Here is a 21,497-nt window from a genome sequence, read left to right as displayed (position 1 = left end):
TACAGTGCATGGTTGTAAATGGTTTAAAGATTTTTTTTTAAAAACAGAGTTTAGTGTCTCTTTAAGAACACCATGCAATATATTCTTATAAGGTCTTTATACAAGACAATTTATCACACTGAAGGATTGAACCTTGAAGAATTTTCTTTATAGGATTACAAATATTGTTGTGTGAAGCATTTCTAAAAACACAGAGAAAGAGGCTCTTATGGTTTGTAGACAGGGCTATCTTTAATGCAGGGTGAACAGGGCACCTGCCCTGGGCCCAATATTTGTTGGGGGGCCCAAAGCATTTAGCAGAATTAACCGCAAATTCGGGCCCCGATGACACTTTGCAGAGTGCACAGAGGACACAGGAGGCTGTATTCCTGAGCTAGCCAGCAGAGAGGGGGCGGATCTAGGAGCTCCACTGATGCTCTGACCCCGCCCTATGCAGCCTGTATGTTCAGAACAGAGCAGAGCAGCTGTAGTGAGAGCAGTGATTGGAGTGGGAGCATAAGTGGAGCTCCCTTGATGCTCCAACCCCGCCCCATGCCTGTATCCTCAGGGTGGAGCAGTTGTAGTGAAAGCAGGACCTCTGAATATATGCATGTAGGCCAGGTATGTCCATAAAATGCCTGACTGCTGAAACCCTGAACTGTGTTATTCAACTGTAAAGCTGTGTATTGCTAAAAGTTCTCTGACTATCTCCTGTATAATGTTTGCATTCTCTGCTTGTCATTTGTAGCTTGTCCACGTCTCTTATTGTCACCTGTAGCACGTCCGCAGTCTCTTATTGTCACCTGTAGCATGTCCACAGTCTCTGTCACCTGTAGCATGTCTGCAGTCTCTGATTGTCTTCTGTAGCATGTCTGCAGTCTCTGATTGTCACCTGTAGCATGTCCGCAGTCTCTGATTGTCCCTGTAGCATGTCCGCAGTCTCTGATTGTCCCTGTAGCATGTCCGCAGTCTCTGACTGTCACCTGTAGCATGTCCGTAGTCTGATTGTCTCCTGTAGCAGGACCACAGTTTCTGGTCATCTCCTGCAGTATATTTGCAGTATCTGATCATCTTCTGTAGTATGTGTATTAATGTGCCGCTTTACTTGCTCAATCATTTGGGATTGCTCCACTTCTTAGTGAGTGGTAATAATGTGCATTAACCTGTAGCAACCAATCAGTGAGCATTAATGGTGTGCTGTAACCCCTAGCAACCAATCAGTGAGAGCTAATAATGTGCAGTAATCTCTAGCAACCAACCAGTGAGCGGTAAGGATATGCTGTAACCTCTGGAAACCAATTGCAATTGCTGCGTGATCTGCTGCAGTAAACTGATTCTGAGTCCACCTGCTATCTTTTGTATGTCTCAGAATGGGGGGGGGGGGGGGGGAGGCACAAGAAAATGTTTCCCCAGGGACCAATAAATATTAAAGACGGCCCTGAAATTGTAGTTGAAAGACATTTCATTAGTGTTTTCAGCTCAAACAGATCTTGACTTATAATATTTCACATTGCAGTTGTATAAAAATGAATAAATGGAACTTCATATAGATGTTTGAACGCTGCTTTCGCAGCTTATACTGGTAGAACTTGTGGTACTTTAACCACTTCCTGACCGCCGCACGACGATGTACGTCGACAGAATGGCACGGGCAGGCATATGGGCGTACCTGTACGTCCCTGCCTTCCCGCGGGTCGGGGGCCCGATCGGTCGGTATTCGTTCGTGAGCGATCCGGGATGAGGGGGCGGCCATTCATTCATGGCCACCCCCTCGCGATCGCTCCCGACGAATAGAAATCCTTCGTGACATCACTTCCTCTCCTGTAATGTAAACACAGGAGAGGAAGTGATGTAATCTCTCCTCCGTGTCGGTATTTTTCATTCCGACACCGAGGAGAGAGGATCGGTGAGTTGCACCAACACGACACTTCACAGTAGAACATGCCAGGCACACTCACACCCCCCCGGTGTGGCAGGCAGGTATTTAGGTTCGCCGCAGCTTTTTATAGCGCCAGGGACCCCCATATACTACCGCATAAAGCCCCCTGATTGCCCCCTAGTTAACCCTTTCACCAGTGATCACCATATAACTGTTACAGGTGACGCTGGTTGGTTAGTTATTTTTTTATAGTTTCAGGGCACCCGCCATTTATTACCTAGTCTCACTAGTGTACCCCTAAATTTAGGGGTGTCTACTTTCCAAAATGGGGTCATTTGGGGGGGGTTTGTGCCATCTTGGCATTTTATGGCCTTCAAAACTGTAACGCCCTTAGAAAGCCTGAAGGCGGTGCTTGGTTTTCGGGGCCCCGTACGCGGCTAGGCTCCCAAAAAGTCCCACATATGTGGTATCCCCGTACTCAGGAGAAGCAGCAGAATTTATTTTGGGGTGTCATTTCACATATGCCCATGGCATGCGTGAGCAATATATCATTTAGTGACAACTTTGTGAAAAAAAAAAAAAAAAAAAAGTTTGTAATTTTCCCGCAACTTGTGGCAAAATATAAAATATTCCATGGACTCAACATGCCTCTCAGCAAATAGCTTGGGGTGTCTACTTTCTAAAATGGGGTCATTTGTAGGGGTTTTGTGCCATCTTGGCATTTTATGGCCTTCAAAACTGTAATAGGTAGTGAGGAGTGAAGTCAAATATTTACGCCCTTAGAAAACCTGAAGGCGGTTCTTGGTTTTCGGGGCCCCGTACGCGGCTAGGCTCCCAAAAAATCCCACACATGTGGTATCCCCGTACTCAGGAGAAGCAGCAGAATTTATTTTGGGGTGTCATTTCACATATGCCCATAGCATGTGTGAGCAATATATCATTTAGTGACAACTTTGTGTAAAAAAAAATTCAATCGCTTGAGGCAAAAAAATTAAATATTCAATGGGCTCAACATGCCACTTATCAATTTCCTTAGGGGGTCTACTTTCCAAAATGGGGTCATTTGGGGGGGGTTTTGTACTGCCCTGCCATTTTAGCACCTCAAGAAATGAGATAGGCAGTCGTAAACTAAAAGCTGCGTAAATTCCAGAAAACGTACCTTAGTTTGTAGATGTGACAACTTTTGCGCAAACCAATAAATATACAATTATTGACTTTTTTTTTACCAAAGACATGTGGCTGAATACATTTTGGCCTAAATGTATGACTAAAATTGAGTTTATTGGATTTTTCTAATAACAAAAAGTAGAAAATATCATTTTTTTTCAAAATTTGCGGTCTTTTTACGTTTATATTGCAAAAAATAAAAATCGCAGAGGCAATCAAATACCATCAAAAGAAAGCTCTATTTGTGGGAAGAAAAGGACGCAAATTTTGTTTGGGTACAACATTGCATGACCGCGCAATTACCAGTTAAAGCAGCGCAGTGCCAAATTGTAAAAAGACCTCTGGTCATTTACCAGCAAAATGGTCCGGTCTGAAAGTGGTTAAAGTGCAAAAGGGGCATACAAATTGCATGCTAGGTAATATTGAAGTGTCATCAAACAATTGAGGAAAAAAACAAAAGTCTAATTCTCTATAATGTCATAAGAATGTTAAGAATAAAGACTGGCCCATGTGCTTCTGGCTGCTGTGGAAGGTTGAAATCTGAAATCTTCTGCACCTGGATACCCCCATAGAGGTAAACGTCCTTTGCCATGGGGGTAAATGTAAACAACTTTACCTGTGATAGGCACTCACCAAGTGCAGACTATGTCTGCTCTTTCAGTCCCAAAGGCTCTATTCAAAGAAGCAATACTATCAGTTCCCACAATGAAAAGCATTACACGATTGGAGGAGGTGGACCTTATTATTATTGTTATAATTAAAGGTGGAACGTGGTGGGATGAATCAGCATTCTCAAATCTCTTGAAAACTACAACAGTGAGATCTCAGTGTCATATTTACTGGCAATTTTCTGTCCATCTGGAAGTTTGGGGTATTTCTATCCATTTTTGCAGTTTTATCACCTACTGCCCGATTCTCCATAATATAACGTATATAAAAATCCAGCAGTGAAAGTGGAACCCATCATAATGGCCACATCACATCCATAGACCCTGGAGCTCAAGCATAGCTATCTCATCTATGGAGTCCCGGAGAGTCGGCAGCATCTACCTAAACTAAAATATGAGTGTTGGATAGCTAACCTTTTAAATCTTACAGAAGTTTTCCAGCTTCAGCTATAAAGTAAACAACCCACGCTCTTGCCCCCGGTCTGACCAGCAGGGGGCAGGTTTTCTTGATGATCAACTGTTTGACCTGGGGCATGAAACACATATTCTGCCAGGGTGCAGTAAAACGAGGCAATTGAGCTGTAACTTTACTGCCGCCAGACAAAGTTGCTGCCACGCATGTGAACGAGCCTAAGGGTCCTTTCACACGGGGCGGATCAGTTCTGATCCGCCCCGTGGATGTCCGTTTGCTCAGCGGGGATCACTCCGCCGATCCCCGCTGAGCAGGGAGATGACAGGTCTGTCTCTGCACACTGCGCAGGGACGGACCTGTCACAGCGCCGCTCTCCCCTATGGGAGATCGGATGACGACGGACCGCAGTGCCCGTCGTCATCCGATCCGATCCGCAGACGGATGGAAAAATAGCTTTTTCCTCCGTCACACTTTTTCGGATCGGAGCGGGTCGGATGTCAGCGGACATGTCACCGCTGACATCCGACGCTCCATAGAGCTCTATGGAGCACCCGTTCAGGTCCGCCTGAAAAACTGACAGGCGGGCCTGAACGGCACGTTGGTGTGAAAGAGGCCTTAAGGTTTTTTCTTGGCATGACACGGTCTGATTTAAAACGTTTATGATAAATTTAATTTCTCTCTAAACAGAATTTTAACAATGTGCTAAAGCCTCTTGCAGGTGCACAACAGTCATAAAAAAGGGCTCCACTGTGATGTAGAAATGATTTGCAGTCAGGGGCATAGTCAGTGGAGCTTGAGACTAGGCACAAAATGGACAGGAAACCAGAATGTGCTTGAGAGGCAATGTATTGAGATGGTTGGCTTTGGGTAGGTGGTGCAATGTTCCCAGTATGCAATATTTTAGGTACTGATCTGGTGGCCAGTGAACCCCATATGAGTGGGTAGAAAAGAGGTGTGCTCATCTGAACAACTCAGATATGTGGTCACTGGTATCAGTGGAAGGAATACTGCCTTGTATCAGTAGAAGGGATAGTGCCCTAAGGGCCCATGGGCCATCGTTTGGAGACCCCTGATTTAAAGTATTGAAATCAGTTGGTCTGAATAACAACCAGGCAACTAGCCTTTCCAAAGGAGGTCAGTAATAGAGTCCCAGTACATCTTTCATGGCTGATTCACTTTAAAGATGAATTACCCTATTAATTTCTAATATAATTACCACTGGACTCAGTTGGGAAAAAAATCTAGAACAGGGAAAGCACTGTGAAATAAGAATAAACAATGTTTACTTCTATTATTTTTCATGCATTCTAATTTTTCCAGATGGCTTCAATTCATTCAAAGAATTTGTCCTGCAATGTCTCCTTCTGTTCAAGAATTGTTGTTCTTTACAAACGCTTTTTTTCCCTGGATGAAGTCCAGCTTACTAATTAGTCACTACTAGTTCTGTGGGATTAGTCATGCTGTTGTATTTAACTGGGAGCAATTTTCATTTTAAGCTTCCTTTGCTGTGCTCTTCAGGTGCATACTTTGTGTTTTGCACCTCAAGTGGTTGAAGGCTATGACAACCCCGATCAAAGAAAATAGCTTTCCTTGCCTAACCATGGCTATATCAGACAATTTCATATTTGTTAGCACAAACAAAACATGGCTTTGTTTTTCAGCTCCTACACAGTATTTTTAGCTGCTGCATGCTGAATATACAGTATCTCACAAAAGTGAGTATATCCCTCACATTTCTGTAAATATTTTATTATATCTCTTCATGTGACAACACTAAATAAATTAGCTACAATGTAAATTAGTGAGTATACAGTTTGTATAACAGTGTAAATTTGCTGTCCCCTCAAAATAACTCAACACACAGCCATTAATGTCTAAAACGCTGGCAACAAAAGAGTAAACACCTAAGTGAAAATGTCCAAATTGGGCCCAAAGTGTTAATATTTGGTGTGGCCACCATTATCTTTCAGTACAGCCTTAACCCTCTTGGGCATGGAGTTCAGCAGAGCTTCACTGGTTGCCACTGGAGTCCTCTTCCACTCAAAAACATCACGGACCTGGTGGATGTTATAGACCTTGCGCTCCTCCACCTTCGAGGATGCCGCACAGATGCTCAATAGGTTTTAGGTTGGGAGATATGCTTGGCCAGTCCATCCCCTTTACCCTCAGCTTCTTTAGCAAGGCAGTGGTCCTCTTGGAGGTGTGTTTAGGGTCATTATCATGTTGAAATACTGGCCTGCGGCCCAGTCTCCGAAAGGAAGGGATCATGCTCTGCTTCAGTATGTCACAGTGCATGTTGGCCTTCATGGTTCACTCAATGAACTATAGCTCTGTCAGCGAAATTTGGCTGTACGCAGAGCACACAGCCAAATCTCCTTTTTCTAATAATAATAACATTTCCATCTTAATGATATAATACTTTACCTTAGCTATCGACCCACTTATCCAAATATTCAGACATCACCAGCATTCCTACATCCTCATCTCTGCCTGGCTGCTTCTCAGCCAGGCCCCTCTGGTTCCCCATTGAAGAGACATCACCAGCATTCTTATGTTCTCAAATTGGTCAGCATGTCTGAGCTCTATGACCTGAGCATCTGCTTTTGTTTACATATCAACAGGAAGCCACACCCTGGAGGGTTTGCCTCCAACAGCTAAATGCCTCCTACAAAGTTTGTGACCTCACAGGAGCAACACAGGATAGGAATGACCATATAAGGACATGACCAAATAAAAACATGATACAGGATAAATTAATTTATACAATAACCAATGAATGATGACTACAATTCCGCTGATAGAAATCCTTAATATACATTGTTCCAGAAAACAATGTATACCTGGATTATGCTACCTTCCCTGTGGATGGAAGGTTATGCACAGATGTACGCTGTGAATCCCGATCAGACACAGTAGAGACAATGAGCATACATCCGCCCATAACAGATCTCTGCAGAACAAACATATCCCCTCAGACGATCATCTGTGCAATGCACAGGGGCCCTTCGCTGGCGGACATACCCCCACTCTGCAAACACCTCTTTCCAATCCCAGGAAGTTATCCACTACCTAATGGATCTCAACCAGCGTCAGTCTGCCCCAGTCAGCTCTTTCAAGCGGGCTAGGGGAGAATGAACACAGGGGGACTCTTATGACAATACATATTAAAATACATCTAAAACCTCTTCATAACAACCTGGTTTCACAACAGCTCCCGTGTTCCAGCAGCACCCATGCAGCCCCAGACCATGACACTCCCACCACCATGCTTGAGTGTAGGCAATACATGCTTGTCTTTGTACTCCTTACCTGGTTGCTGCTACACAGGCTTAACACCATCTGAACCAGATAAGTTTATGTTGGTCTCATCAGACCACAGGACATGGTTCCAGTAATCCATATCCTTAGTCTGCCTGTCTTCAGTAAACTGTTTGTGGGCTTTCTTGTGCCTCATCTTTAGAAGAGGCTTCTTTCCGGGACAACAGCCATGCAGACCAATTTGATGCAGTGTGTGGTGTATGGTCTGAACACTGACAGGCTGACCCCCCACCCCTTCAACCTCTGCAGCATTGCTGGCAGCACTCATACGTCTATTTCCCAAGACAACCTCTGGATATGACGGTGAGCAGGTGCACTCAACTTCTTTGGTCGACCATGGCGAGGCCCGTTCTGAGTAGAAACTGTCCTGTTAAACAGCTGTATGGTCTCGGCTACAGTGCTGCAGCTTGGTTTCAGGGTCTTGGCAATCTTTTTATAGCCTAGGCCATTTTTATGTAGAACAACAATTCTTTTCTTCAGATCCTCAGAGAGATCTTTGCCATGAGATGCCATGTTGAAATTCCAGTGACCAGTATGAAAGAGTGAGAGTGATAATACCAAATTTAACACCCTTGCTCTCCATTCACACCTTCAGACCTTGTAACACTAACAAATCACATGACACTGGGGAGAGAAAATGGCTAATTGGGCCCAATTTGGACATTATCACTTAGGGGTGTACTCACTTTTGTTGCCAACGGTTTAGACATTAATGGCTGTGTGTTGATTTATTTTGAGGGGACAGCAAAAAGTAATTTCTTCAGTGTTGTCACATGAAAAGGTAAATATTTTATTTTTACCTTTTCATGTGACAAAAATGTGAGGGGTGTACTCACTTTTGTGAAATACTCTATGTATGTGTGTATAGTGTGTGTGTGTATGTATATATATATATATATATATATATATATATATATATATATATATATATATATCTATATATATATATATAGGCTCAGCTAGTCTTGGTAGTGGTTAAAACATTTAAACTTCTGTGTCCTGGTGGTAACCAATCGCTTAAGGTGACACTAAAGCCTTTTTTTTTTAAACCTCACACCTCCTCTCCTGGCAATACCTGCCAGAGCTGTCCACTCTTTCCTTCGGGTGCCTCCTGTATTAAAGAGGAAGTAAACCCTGATGAGTTTACTTCCTCTTTCATTCCCTGCAAAGGCAAAGCATAATGGACTACTATGCATCGCATAGTAGTCCATTATGTGTCACTTACCTGACACAGGAGCCAGCGAAGTCGCCGCTGTCCCCTGTAGTCCGCCGCATCCATCTTCTTGGTGGGGTCTCGCATCTCCGCCGCTGTCATTCGGCGAAGCCGCAATGACGTCACTCCTGCGCATGTGCACGGGAGCCGTCACGCGCGGCAGCTCCGTCTCTGAGAACGCCGCGCTCAGTGCGCCTGCGCGCCGCTGCCTACGGCACATGCGCCGTAGACAGCGGTGCCTGTTTTCGGGCAAATATCTCCTAAACCATATAGGAGGTAAGCCTTAATCTAGGCTTACCTGTAGGTCAAAGTGGTTTGTAAGGGGTTTGTAAGGGAACCCGTGTATGTGTACTCCCAAACCAGGATATGTGCATCCAGAGACACACACAGTAAGCCTTGGAAGATTTTTTTCTCTTTTCCTGTTCTGGTTACAACTCAATGTTTGGGATTTTCTTTCACTTTCACATTTGTTGGTCACAGTCAGACAAATACAGAGGGCAAATCTTCCTAATGGGGACACAGACAGCAATAGAAATCTGACAGGTGTCCTAATCCCTCTCCATCCTATCTGAGATTTAGTTATACTTTAAAGCAGTAATAAACCCAAAAGCAAATATATATTATCCCAAAAGGGAACAAATGTTTGCTGTAACTGATTATAAAGTGTGAGCTGGAGTTTGGCCTCAGTTTTAGTGTATCTAAATCTGCTGACAGATATAACACTACCCTCCCCCAGACTGACAATGCCGCTGTCTGATGTGCCTCCTATGCTCATCCCTTCAGAGTTGTGCCTCAAACACAGACATCCCAACCTGCAGAAACTAATTTCAGGAAGGTGGCAAACTCATTTCAGGGAGGTGGCGCTTTGCGCCCGCAAACGCCCCACCACCCCCCTGGCAAAATATTATTTAAATCACTTTTTCAATATTTGTTCGCAGTGCTTCTGGGGAAGGGGGTGGGTGGTGGTTGGTATGTGGACGTTGTCAGTAGTTTTTTTGAATTTTTATTAATTGATTTTTTTTTTTTTTACAATCGAATTTGTTTTGAATTTTTTTTTTCACAATGCTTTTTTGGGGAGAGGGAGTTGGGGCAGTGGGCAGTGTTGGTAGGGCACGGGAGATTGGTGTCAGTAGTTTTTTTATTTAATTTTTTACACTTTTAAATTTTTTACAATTTTTTTTATACTTTTTGGGGGGCTTTGGTGAGATGTCAGGGGTCTAAACAGATCCCTGACATCTCCCCTTTGAGACAGACAAAGGGACTGAGGAGACACATTCCCCAGTACCTTTCTCAGCACTAAAGATAAATGAACAGGAGACAGAGACCGGTCCATTCATAAACTGAGCAGAGTAAACACAGTTTACTATGCCCATTTATCTCAGGACACAGGAGCAAACTCACTCACTGTGTCCATTAATTAGTTCCCCCCCGCAGCCGGCAGGAGAGGAGAGGAGGGGAGCCGGCTGCGGGGGTTGAGGGGGGCCGGAGAAGGACATGGAGGGGGCCGGAGGAGAATGGGGGTGGAGAAGGACATGGTGGGGGCCGGAGGAGAATGGGGGTGGAGAAGGACATGGTGGGGGCCGGAGGAGAACAGGGGTGGAGAAGGACATGGAGAGGGCCGGAGGGGAATGGGGGTGGAGAAGGACTGGGAGAAGGCTGGAGGAGAACGGGGGCGGAGAAGGACATGGAGGGGGCCGGAGCAGAAGGGGGGGGCGGAGAAGGACATGGAGAGGGCTGGAGGAGAACGGGGGTGGAGAAGGACATAGAGGGGGCCAGAGGAGAACGGGGGAGGAGAAGGACATGGAGGGGGCCGGAGTAGAACGGGGGTGGAGAAGGACATGGAGGAGGCTGGAGTAGAACGGGGGTGGAGAAGGACATGGAGGGGGCCGGAGGAGAACTAGGTTGGAGAAGGACATGGAGGGGGCCAGAGGAGAAGGGGGCGGAGAAGGACATGGAGAGGGGTGGAGAAGGACATGGAGGGGGCCGGAGGAGAACAGGGACAGAGAAGGACATGGAGGTGGCCTGGGAGGAGCACACAGAGCAGCTGGGGACAATCGGTGTGGCTGGAGGGACAGCTGTGATCACGATCTCCCTATATAGCTTTTTAGCTGACAGCCGAAGGAGAGAGAGAGGGAGAAGCAGCTGTCAGATAAAAATCGATACAAAGGAGATCGGTGATCACAGCTGTTCCGCGCCATACTGATCATTCCCGGGAGATTGGGAGGCACTTGGGGGTGTGCGGAATGTTATGTTAAGGGATGTTATGCTTTATTGGTTAGTGCAATGTGCTGCTGTTTCTCTCTGTTTTGATCCCCACATATCAGATGAGCTGCTGCTCTTCCGGGGAACGGGTTGCAGGTACTGGTATCCTTCTTATGTAAATGTCGAGTAAGATAAATGTACTGTCCTGGAATGTACGTAGTATGAACTCGAAGGTAAAGAGATCCCTTGTGTTTGATTTTATAAAGAGGTATAAACCCCAAATTATCCTGTTGCAGGAGACACACCTATAAGGTTCTAAAGTAATGGCATTAAAAAAAGCCAATGTTATGAGCGTTATACATGCTGAATATTCCACATATTCACTAGGGGTTGCTATTTTGGTTACTAAAAAGGCAGCAGCACACATTATACAGGTAAAATCAGACCGCAATGGTAGATATGCTAAACTAGTATGTCAAATGTTTAACATATATTTACCATTGGTCTGTGTATATATTCCATACGCCCAGGGGAGGGCTGGCAGCCCTAGGCCAGGGGGGCAAGTCCAGTCAAGTGGCCCATATAACCGGTGGTGGCAAAGTGATGGATAGGGAAAACAGACTAAGGTTTTCCATGATCACAAAGGTGGGGGGGAGGGTCAGGGAAGACAATGTGGCCCCCCAGGGCCCGTGGAGGACTTGTACCACCATGGCCTCCAAGAACTAAAGTGCAAACAAGTCCTTGTATGAATCCCTCAGAGCTGAGGACCTGACCCCCCCCCCCTCAGACCAACCTGTGAGGGACTACAAGTCCAAGCATTACCGCCTGAGATTTAAGGATTTGACCCCCCCAACTAGTGAAGGACTACAAGTCCCAGCATGAAACCCTGAGATCTAAGGATGTGTCCCCTTAGGTCCTGAGCTCTGAGGGGTTCATGCTGGGACCTGTAGCCTTTTACTTTTCGGATATCACATCCCCAAAAGTAAAGGACTACAAGTCCCAGCATGACCCCTGGCTGAGATTTAAGGATGTGATCTCCTTCTCTGCTACCAGCTCATTCTCCCATGACACATATGCTCCACATTACACATATGTTCTAATTCATTCACTGCTCCCTCACCTCAGGCAGAGGTGCTTCTGTCAGTCAGTGACCGTTCCCTTCCCTCAGGCAGGCTCCGAGGCGCATGCCGCCACACAGGAGAAGATGGAGGGAGGAGGTGAGTGGATAAAACACTAATAGGCGTGGTGGAGGTGGAAGATCCTTTCCTCCTGGGGACTGTGACATCACTGGTTGCTAGATGCCAGTCAATCCTAGCAACCCCTGCAGATGATAGCGGCCAGCAGTGGAACAAATGCATCTTGGCCAGCAGAGTCACTTTGTGAGTAAAGCTATGCCACACAGAGACACCGCTCCACATTTCCCTGCACAGCGAGAGAGAGACCCTGCTCCACATTTCCCTGTACCTGATTAGAGCCATAGGCTCTAATAGGCTTCAAAATAGGGTGGACTCAGAGCGCAGAGCATTGCACTTGGAGCCCACCCAGGTGTATTAGAAAAGCAAATGAATATTTGCTTTTTTTTTAACACTGAATCGGCTCTCCACCAATCAGGATAGCACAGGTCTAATACCCATCACCTGATTGGCTGGAAGGTCAGGCGCTCCTATTGGACATCTAGCAGGAGGAAGCATGGAGGACACAGGAGCCACTGCCTGACCCTCTGCTCGTCCCACAGCTCACCCCCGTCATCTGCTGCCTGACCCGCCACCAAGATGCGGTAAGTGGCAGTCAGAAAGCGTGGGTTGTGCTGGTTAAATGCTGCTGGGGGGTCGATGCGGCTGCATTTAATGGGCACAGTGAGGCTGCATTTGATGAGCACAGTGTGATTGCATTTGATGGGCACAGTGAGGCTGCCTTTGATGGGCACAATGTGGCTGCAATTGATGGGCACAACGAGGCTGCATTTGATGGGCACAGTTTTGCTGCATTTGATGGGCACAGTGAGGTTTCATTTGGTGGGAAAAATGAGGTTGCATTTGGTGGGCAAAGTGATGTTACATTGGTGGGCACAGTGAGGTTACATTTGATGGGCACAGTGAGGTTACATTTGATGGGCACAGTGAGGTTACATTTGATGGGCACAGTGAGGCTACATTTGGTGGGCACAGTGAGGCTGCATTTGATGGGCACAGTGAGGCTTCAATTAATGGGCACAATGTGGCTGCAATTGATGGGCACAATGTGGCTGCAATTGATGGGCACAATGTGGCTGCAATTGATGGGCACAATGTGGCTGCAATTTATGGGCAAAATGAGGCTGCATTTGGGCACAGGGTGGATGCATTTGATGGGCACAATGTGGCTCCATTTGATGGGCATAGTGAGGTTGCATTTGGTGGGCAAAGGGAGGTTGCATTTGGTGGGCAAAGGGAGGTTGCATTTGTGGGCACAGTGTGGTTGCAATTGATGGGCACAGTGAGGCTGCAATTGATGGGCATAGTGAGGCTGCAATTGATGGGCACAATGAGGCTGAATTTGGGCACAGTGAGGTTGCATTTGGTGGGCACAGTGTGGCTGCATTTGGTGGGCACAGTGTGGCTGCATTTGGTGGGCACAGTGTGGCTGCATTTGGTGGGCACAGTGTGGCTGCATTTGGTGGGTACAGTGAGGTTACATTTGGTGGGTACAGTGAGGTTGCATTTCATGGGCACAGTGAGGTTGCATTTCATGGGCACAGTGAGGTTACATTTGGTGGGCACAGTGAGGTTACATTTGGTGGGCACAGTGTGGCTGCATTTTGTTGGCACAGTGAAGTTACATTTGGCGTGCTAAATTAAGGTTGCATTTGGTGAGCACAGTGAGGTTACATTTGTGGGCACAGTGTGGCTGCATTTGGTGGGCACAGTGAGGTTGCATTTGGTGGACACAGTGAGGTTGCATTTGGTGGGCACAGTGAGGTTGCATTTGGTGGGCACAGTGAGGCTGAATTTGGTGGGCACAGTGAGGCTGCATTTGGTGGGCACAGTGAGGTTGCATTTGGTGGGCACAGTGAGGTTGCATTTGGTGGGCACAGTGAGGTTGCATTTGGTGGACACAGTGTGGCTGCAATTTGTGGGCACAGTGAGGTTACATATGTTGGTCACAGTGTGGCTGCATTTGGTGGGCACAGTGAGGTTACATTTGGTGGGCACAGTGAGGTTACATTTGGTGGGCACAGTGTGGCTGCATTTGGTGGGCACAGTGAGGTTACATTTGGTGGGCACAGTGTGGCTGCATTTGGTGGGCACAGTGAGGTTACATTTGGTGGGCACAGTGTGGCTGCATTTTGTGGGCACAGTGAGGTTACATATGTTGGTCACAGTGTGGCTGCATTTGGTGGGCACAGTGAGGTTACATATGGTGGGCACAGTGTGGCTGCATTTGGTGGGCACAGTGTGGTTACATTTGGTGGGCACAGTGAGGTTACATTTGGTGGGCACAGTGAGGTTACATTTGGTGGGCACAGTGAGGTTACATTTGGTGGGCACAGTGTGGCTGCATTTGGTGGGCACAGTGAGGTTACATTTGGTGGGCACAGTGAGGTTACATTTGGTGGGCACAGTGTGGTTGCATTTGGTGGGCACAGTGTGGCTGCATTTGGTGGGCACAGTGAGGTTACATTTGGTGGGCACAGTGAAGTTGCATTTGGTGGGCACAGTGTGGCTGCATGTGACGGGGGGGGGGGGACATGCAGGAAGACAGTGAGATCAGCAACACTGCAGCACACCAGTGTGAGCGCACATCATAGGACCAGCTACTGCACATGCTGCTGAAAGAAACTTCCTTATCTGCAGAGAGGGGGAGAGACTGGCGATAGCTCACTTACTTGGAATGAAGGACCCAGCATGAGGCTCAGTCATCACAGCTTCCACAGCGTCCCATAGAAAGCACTGTCTGCTCTGTTTAAATGTTCCCGCCCACACATCCTATTCAGACGCAGCACATAGGCTGCTCAGAGTGTGGGCGGGCACAGAGAGAGAGGGGGCTGGAGGAGGCGGATCGGATCCACCCTCTTCCATTCGGCTGTGCTTGCAATGGACACAGACTGTCAGCTCAGAAGCCAGGGACAGCACTGTGACAGGACAGATGTCCGCTCACAGCATAAACGTTCCTGCGCTTCTGGGCTGTTATCCAGCCCTGTCAGCCTCCCTCTGGACCGAGCAGTAACATGTGGCCAACTGCGGAACTGCACATCATGTGCACTTCCCAGCTCAGCTGGCAGCACATCAGCCTTTTTATAGCGAATCAGAGCAGCCCAGGGGGAAAATGCATCCCTGCCCCCCAGCCCAGCCCGCCCCTGCATACGCCATTCTCTTTCCAAATATTAGAAGACATTCCAAAAGAAGCTGTGCTGATCGCACAGGGTCCACTGTTGTTGATGGGCTATTTTAATGCTTTGTCAGATGGGGCTCTGGACAGGCATGGCTGTGCATCTGACTCGCGCCACAACCTCTTGTCATAGCTGGAAAGCTATGAGCTTACGGATGTGTGGCGTCAAAATAATCCCGGACTCCGAGCATACTCCTGTCACTCGGAGACTCATAGGACACTAACCAGAATTGACATGCTGCTATACTCCATAGATGGTCTTCCGATTATATCAGGGGTCAGGTATCTTCCCAGAGCCTTATCAGATCATTCCCCAATGGAGGTCGTATTAGATTTGAATGTCCCCACCAGGAGAAAACAATAGCGTATGAAAACACAATGGCTGCGGGAGGAATACGTCACACTGAAATGCCAATCGGCTATTAGTCATTATTGGGGAGAGAGTGGCACCGAAACCACGATACAAAATCAATGGGAGGCCTTTAAAATAACTATGAGGGGAGTGTTCACTAAAGAGACAAGTAATTTCTCCAAGGCCTTAAACTCTGACATGAAGCATGTAGAACCTAATGCTTCTGCTGCTAAACAGAAGTATATACAAGACCCATCGCTTAATACCTATAAATCTGGGCAGGACCTGACGAGACAATTTAGGATACTTCTGACTGAACAAAATACAAAGAAACAACTACAGCAAACCAGATCCCTTTTTGAATTTAGTGACAAAAGCGGCCGCTTACTAGTATTTCTAGCGAAACCTATATATGCCCCAACCTCTGTACTACAACTTAGATACCCAAGGGGAGACTTGGTGAAAGACTCTAAAGATATTCTGAATACATTTTTGTAGTTCTATGAAACCCTCTATCAGTCCCATTCTAGATGTACAGATCAGGAGCTGTCCTCCTATTTGGAGACCCTGAATCTCCCTTCTCTGGACTCGAAGGATAGCGCCACTTTGGAGCACCCCATATCACAAGAAGAAATATATAATGCCTCCTCCTCCTTTTAAACCGGGTAAATCGCCTGGACTGGACAGTTTCCTGGCGGAATGGTACCAACTACATAGAGAGAACCTAGTGCCACAATTACAAAAAGTTTTTATAGCAGCAGAAAATGAAGGTACATTACCAGAATCCATGTGTGAGGCTCTGATTATAAAGATCCACAGGAATGTGAATTATATAGACCGATCTCCTTGATCAATTTTGATGTCAAAATATTGCCCAAAATTTTGGCCAATAGGTTGCAATCGGTAAGTCTTAAATTGATGAACTCAGATCAGAACGGATTTATACCGGGCCATTGTACCCAAATGAACCTCAGGAGACTTTATGTAAACTTACAAATTCCACATATGAATACAGGCAAAAGAGTGATAGCATAACTAGAGTCTAAAAAAGTTTGACTCTTCTCCCTACTTGTTAAACTGGGCTTTGGACCCAAAATTGTAACTTGGGTTAAGCTTTACAAAGACCCCCGAGCAAGTATTAGAGTGAATGGGCTCATATCGAATACTTTTAAGATGGGCAGAGGGACGAGACAGGGATGTACCCTGTCTCCTCTCCTATTTGCTCTAGCCATAGAACCCTTGGCAGCTAAAATTAGAAGTCAGGATACCATCAAAGGGCTGTTAGTTGGGGGTCTGGAGGAACGAGTGCCCTTATATGCGGACGATATGCTACTATATTTGGGAGACCCAGAACTGTCACTGACTGCTGCATTCACCTGAATCCAAGAATTCAGAGATTTCTCCAGGTTTAGAATTAATTGGTCTAAATCTACGCTGTTTCCTCTAGACCCGAGCCAAACTTAGTACCTCCTGCTCAATGCCCTCTAGCTGTGACGACCCAATTTAAATACTTAGGAATAAATGTCCAAATGCCAGTGGATTCATTTACAAAGGTGAACCTATGGCCCGTAATTAGAACATTCAGAGACAGAGTACAGAAATGGAAAGACCTCACACTGTTAGGCAGATCTGTTACATTTTTATATGTGCTCTCTAATGACCCGTTATACATTCAAAAGAAGACGTTCAGATATATTGATTCCCTGTTAACCTCCTTTTTATGGGGAGAAAAGGCAGCTAGAGTATCACTGGCCATCTTGCAGTTACCTGCGGGGGGGTCTGGCAATACTTGACCTTCGCCTCTATCACCTGGCATTGCAGCTGGTGCAGATTCATTGGCATATGTTTCGAAAGCTGAACAATGCTGCAATTGCGGTGGAGGCAGCTGTGGCAACCTCCTAAGGTGCTACTGAACTTTTTCTTTGGAGGGAAAGTCCCTATGATAGGAGGTATGACCATGCTCAGATCAGCTAAGCGGGTACTAGGGATTTGTAAAAACACATACATGACGGCCCTCTACACCTGTCACCTAATGCCCCATTATGGTTTAACACATGTTTGAAAGAATTCTTTCACCTGGAGGATGGACATAGATGGACCAAATTTGGCCTTACATACTGACACCAATTCTAAGACAATGGTGAACTAAAGACATTTGCGAAACTGAAGAGTGAGCTGGGTGTCCCCCATTCCTGGACATTTCAATTCACAAGGATGCAGCCCATGATCCGTTTGGGATGGGGCCAGTATTTTTAGAAAACGCCAAACTAAAAACACTCCTTGCTGCACCTGACCATACCAAACGAACATCTGCATATTATACCTCACTCATGGCAAAAAAAAAACCCGAGGGAAAATAAAATAAAAGATAGGTGGGCCGCTGTAATTCCAGAACTAACAGAGGCACAATAGGAGGAAGTTCTGACCAAATATATGCCCACGGTTATTTCTGCCAGGGACAAACTGATACAACTGAGGTACCTGCATCAAATGTATTATACCCCACACAGATTATATAGGATGGGTAGAAGAGACAAGCCCACATGTCATAAATGTTTAGCAGCAGACGGTACATTTATGCACATGGTTTGGGACTGCAATGTATTATCTTTGGTTGTAAGCCTAAAAGGCAATAATATTCTGACATTCACAACTAAGACTATACCCTGTTTACATTGTTCTATACTATGTATGTACATTTGCCAAATAAAACCCTCTTTTTTTAAATTAGTTCATAATTGTTTATACAATGAAAAAGGTGTGGTAATGTTGATTCTGAGTCCCCCTTCCAAATGATCAGGAGGTCGTCTATTTAGTAACCAAACCACTACAAATTGTCGTCTAAAGGATTGCGTGGAGAAAAATTACATTTGGTTCCAGTAAACTAATTGTGTTTGCGATTTGTGTTTGGCATAAGGTGCTGGTATGAGCTGGCCCTGAAAGTTGAGTTTAGTGTGCAAAAGGTACCAGTTTCACAAAAAGATGTAAAACAGATAAACCCTAAGACCCCTTTCACACCACGCTGCCCATAGCATCGGCGGTAAAACGCTGCTATTTTTAGCTGCGTTTTAGCGTCGGATTTACGGTGCATTTCAGCCGCTAGCGGGCGCTTTTACCCCCGCTAGCGGCCAAGAAAGGGTTAAAAACGCTCGTAATACTCCACAATAGCGGCGTTTTGCCGGTGGTAATACAGCACTGCGGTGGAGGAGTGGTAAACACACCGCTCCTTCACCGCTCCAAAGAAGCTGCTGGCAGGTCTTTTCCTGACGTCCTGCCAGCACACTGCTGCAGTGTGAAAGCCCTCGGGCTTTCACACTACAGACAATGGTGCAGTTGTTTTAGGGCGGATTGCAGGCGCTATTTCTAACGCTATAGCGCCTGCAAAACGCCCTTGGTGTGAAAGGGGTCTAACTGAATTACTTTTAAATATTATAGCTGTTATCTTTTTTTTCATCTTTTGGTGCATCCCAGTGCGGCTGATCTCCTGTAATCCAACAAAAGAGACTTTTTGAGCCTCATCCAAATCAGCACAAGGAAAGACCATAGGTATAAACCAGAGGAAAATCTCCAGTACCCTACAATAGCGGACTATAGCAACAACAGAGTGGAGACTAGGTAAAATAACATAATCTTTATTAAAGTGGACCTTCTGTCATTTTTTCAACATTTTTTCAACTTTCCATCTATTAAATCTTCTGCTCTTGCTGTTTTAACTTTGGATAGTAAAATGTATTTTTCTGCCACTAAATACCTTATACAGCCCACTTCCTGTTTCTTGTCTGGTAAAAAGCCTAGGCTTATGACATCATGCACAGCTCCCTCTCTCTAGTTTGCCAGGAAGGGAGGGGGGGTGAGTCATTAGAGTGCCAATGAAAGCTGCAGGGCTGCAGAGCTGGAGGTGTGCCTCTGTGTGTCTATGTACATCCAGGAAGTGAACTGGCAGCAGCTTCAGCTGCCCACAGTTAAAATGGCTGCAATCAGACTCAGTGGAGGGAGATTTCTGTAGCATATTTGGCAAGTACAGAATCATAGTATATATAAAATAATATGCAAAGTGGTTGGAGGGAAGCTTCAGAATGGCAAAGATGTTTTTATTACAAATTATGTGAACAGATTGCAGTTCCTCTTTAAGCAAGGTTAAAATGAGTAAAATAAGGATATCCAGCCCCAGAAAAATGGGGAAGAATACAATACTTTCCATCAACTGTAGTTAGCTCACAAATGATCCATATACTGTATAATCAATTATGTGCATACAACTAAATACAATATATAGAATGATATATGTTGTAGGTTGTTGCCTGTATGGTCAACGTTTTGTCAACAGTTTGGCTTTGTGTCATTCCCAAAACTTTTGGCCAGAGTTATACAATTCTGAAATTCGTATGCAATGTTTCTGTTTACTGACTACTAAATCATTTTGCTTCCGTATGTGAATTTTAAATAGGCAAATTCTTATTTTATCATTAAAGAAATGCCTGACCACAAGATGTCACTGCAGGACACTAAATGTCATGTATGGTCTACTCTATGCATTAGTAACTGGCCAGAAGTCAAATCTCTTTCCTTATAAAGATGCTCCTCACATTCACTGGGAGACAAAATAAATAAAAGCAGAATTGTTTCATCTGAAATGATGGACTCAGCTGGGATCCTTAACAGACGTGTTCTCCAGCAAGTAGCAATAATTCTTAGGAGAAATATGAGTCTTATAAACACAGCAGCCATGGATAATTAGAAGTAACTCTTGGAATAACGACAAATGCTAATTAGATTTTTGATTGCTGTTTCACTTGTTATGTCCCATACACACGGTCAGACATTCCGACAACAAAATCCATCGGATTTTTTCCGACGGATTTTCTGCCAAATTTGTCTTGCATACACATGGTCGGACAAAAATCCGATCGTTCAGAACGAGGTGACGTAAACCACGTACGACGGGACTATAAATGGGCCAATAGCTGTGGTCTCTTAATTTATTCTGAGCATGCGTGGCACTTTGCCCGTCAGAATTGTCTACACACGATCGGAATTTAAACGATCATTTTTTTTGTCGGAAAATTTAAGATCCTGCTCTCAAGCTTTGTGTGTTGGGAATTCCAATGGAAAAAATCAGATGGAGCCCACACACAATCTGATTTTCTGACAACACAATCCGATCGCACATTTTCCGTCGGAAATTCCGACCGTGTGTACAGGACATAAGAGGTGAGATGAGTGATTTTTGGTGAAGTAGATTTCACCACAAAATGACAAAACATTCACCGAAACATAAAGAGATTTACTCATTAAACTCCTTGCAAAAAAAAAAACTGCTACACATAAAAATGTATATAGTGGGTAGTTTTAATTTTATTTTAGCAGATCTGGATTTATGCTTCTGCTTTGCAGTACCACACCTAACATGTTTTGTTGAGCTATTGATTTTGTTTGAGAAACCAAAGCATCAACACAACACACTTGCGTTGTAGCGCACAGCAATGCATGGCAACGCATGGTAGTTTGAAAACGTGTCCTTAAAGTGATTGTAAGGCTTCATCTTTTTTTTTTTAAATAACAAACATATCATACTTACCCCCACTGTGCAGTTAGTTTTGCACAGTGTGGCTCCGATCCTCGACTTCTGGGGTCCCTCGGTGGCTCTTGCTGCTCCTCCTCTTATCAGACAACCCCCCTCCCGGGGGGTTACCTTGCAAGCATGCTCCTGAGTCCAGCATTTGCATCCATAGACACGAGTGCTGGACTCGGCCCCACCCCCCGGCGCCCGCATTATTGGATTTGATTGACAGCAGCGGGAGCCGATGGCTGCGCTACTATCAATCTATCCAATCAAGAGCTGGGACCTTGTGCAGAGAGGGAGAACGCGTCTCCACCAAGTGAATGAAGGGGCTCAGGTAAGTAAAAACAGGGGGACTGGGGGGCCGGTCAATGCCAGA

Source organism: Lithobates pipiens, unplaced genomic scaffold (genome assembly GCF_037356315.1).
Source record: "Lithobates pipiens isolate NorthernLeopardFrog02 unplaced genomic scaffold, aLitPip1_a1.2 Scaffold_25, whole genome shotgun sequence".
In the NCBI taxonomy this organism is placed as follows: Eukaryota; Metazoa; Chordata; class Amphibia; order Anura; family Ranidae; genus Lithobates; species Lithobates pipiens.
This window is presented reverse-complemented; position numbering follows the sequence as displayed.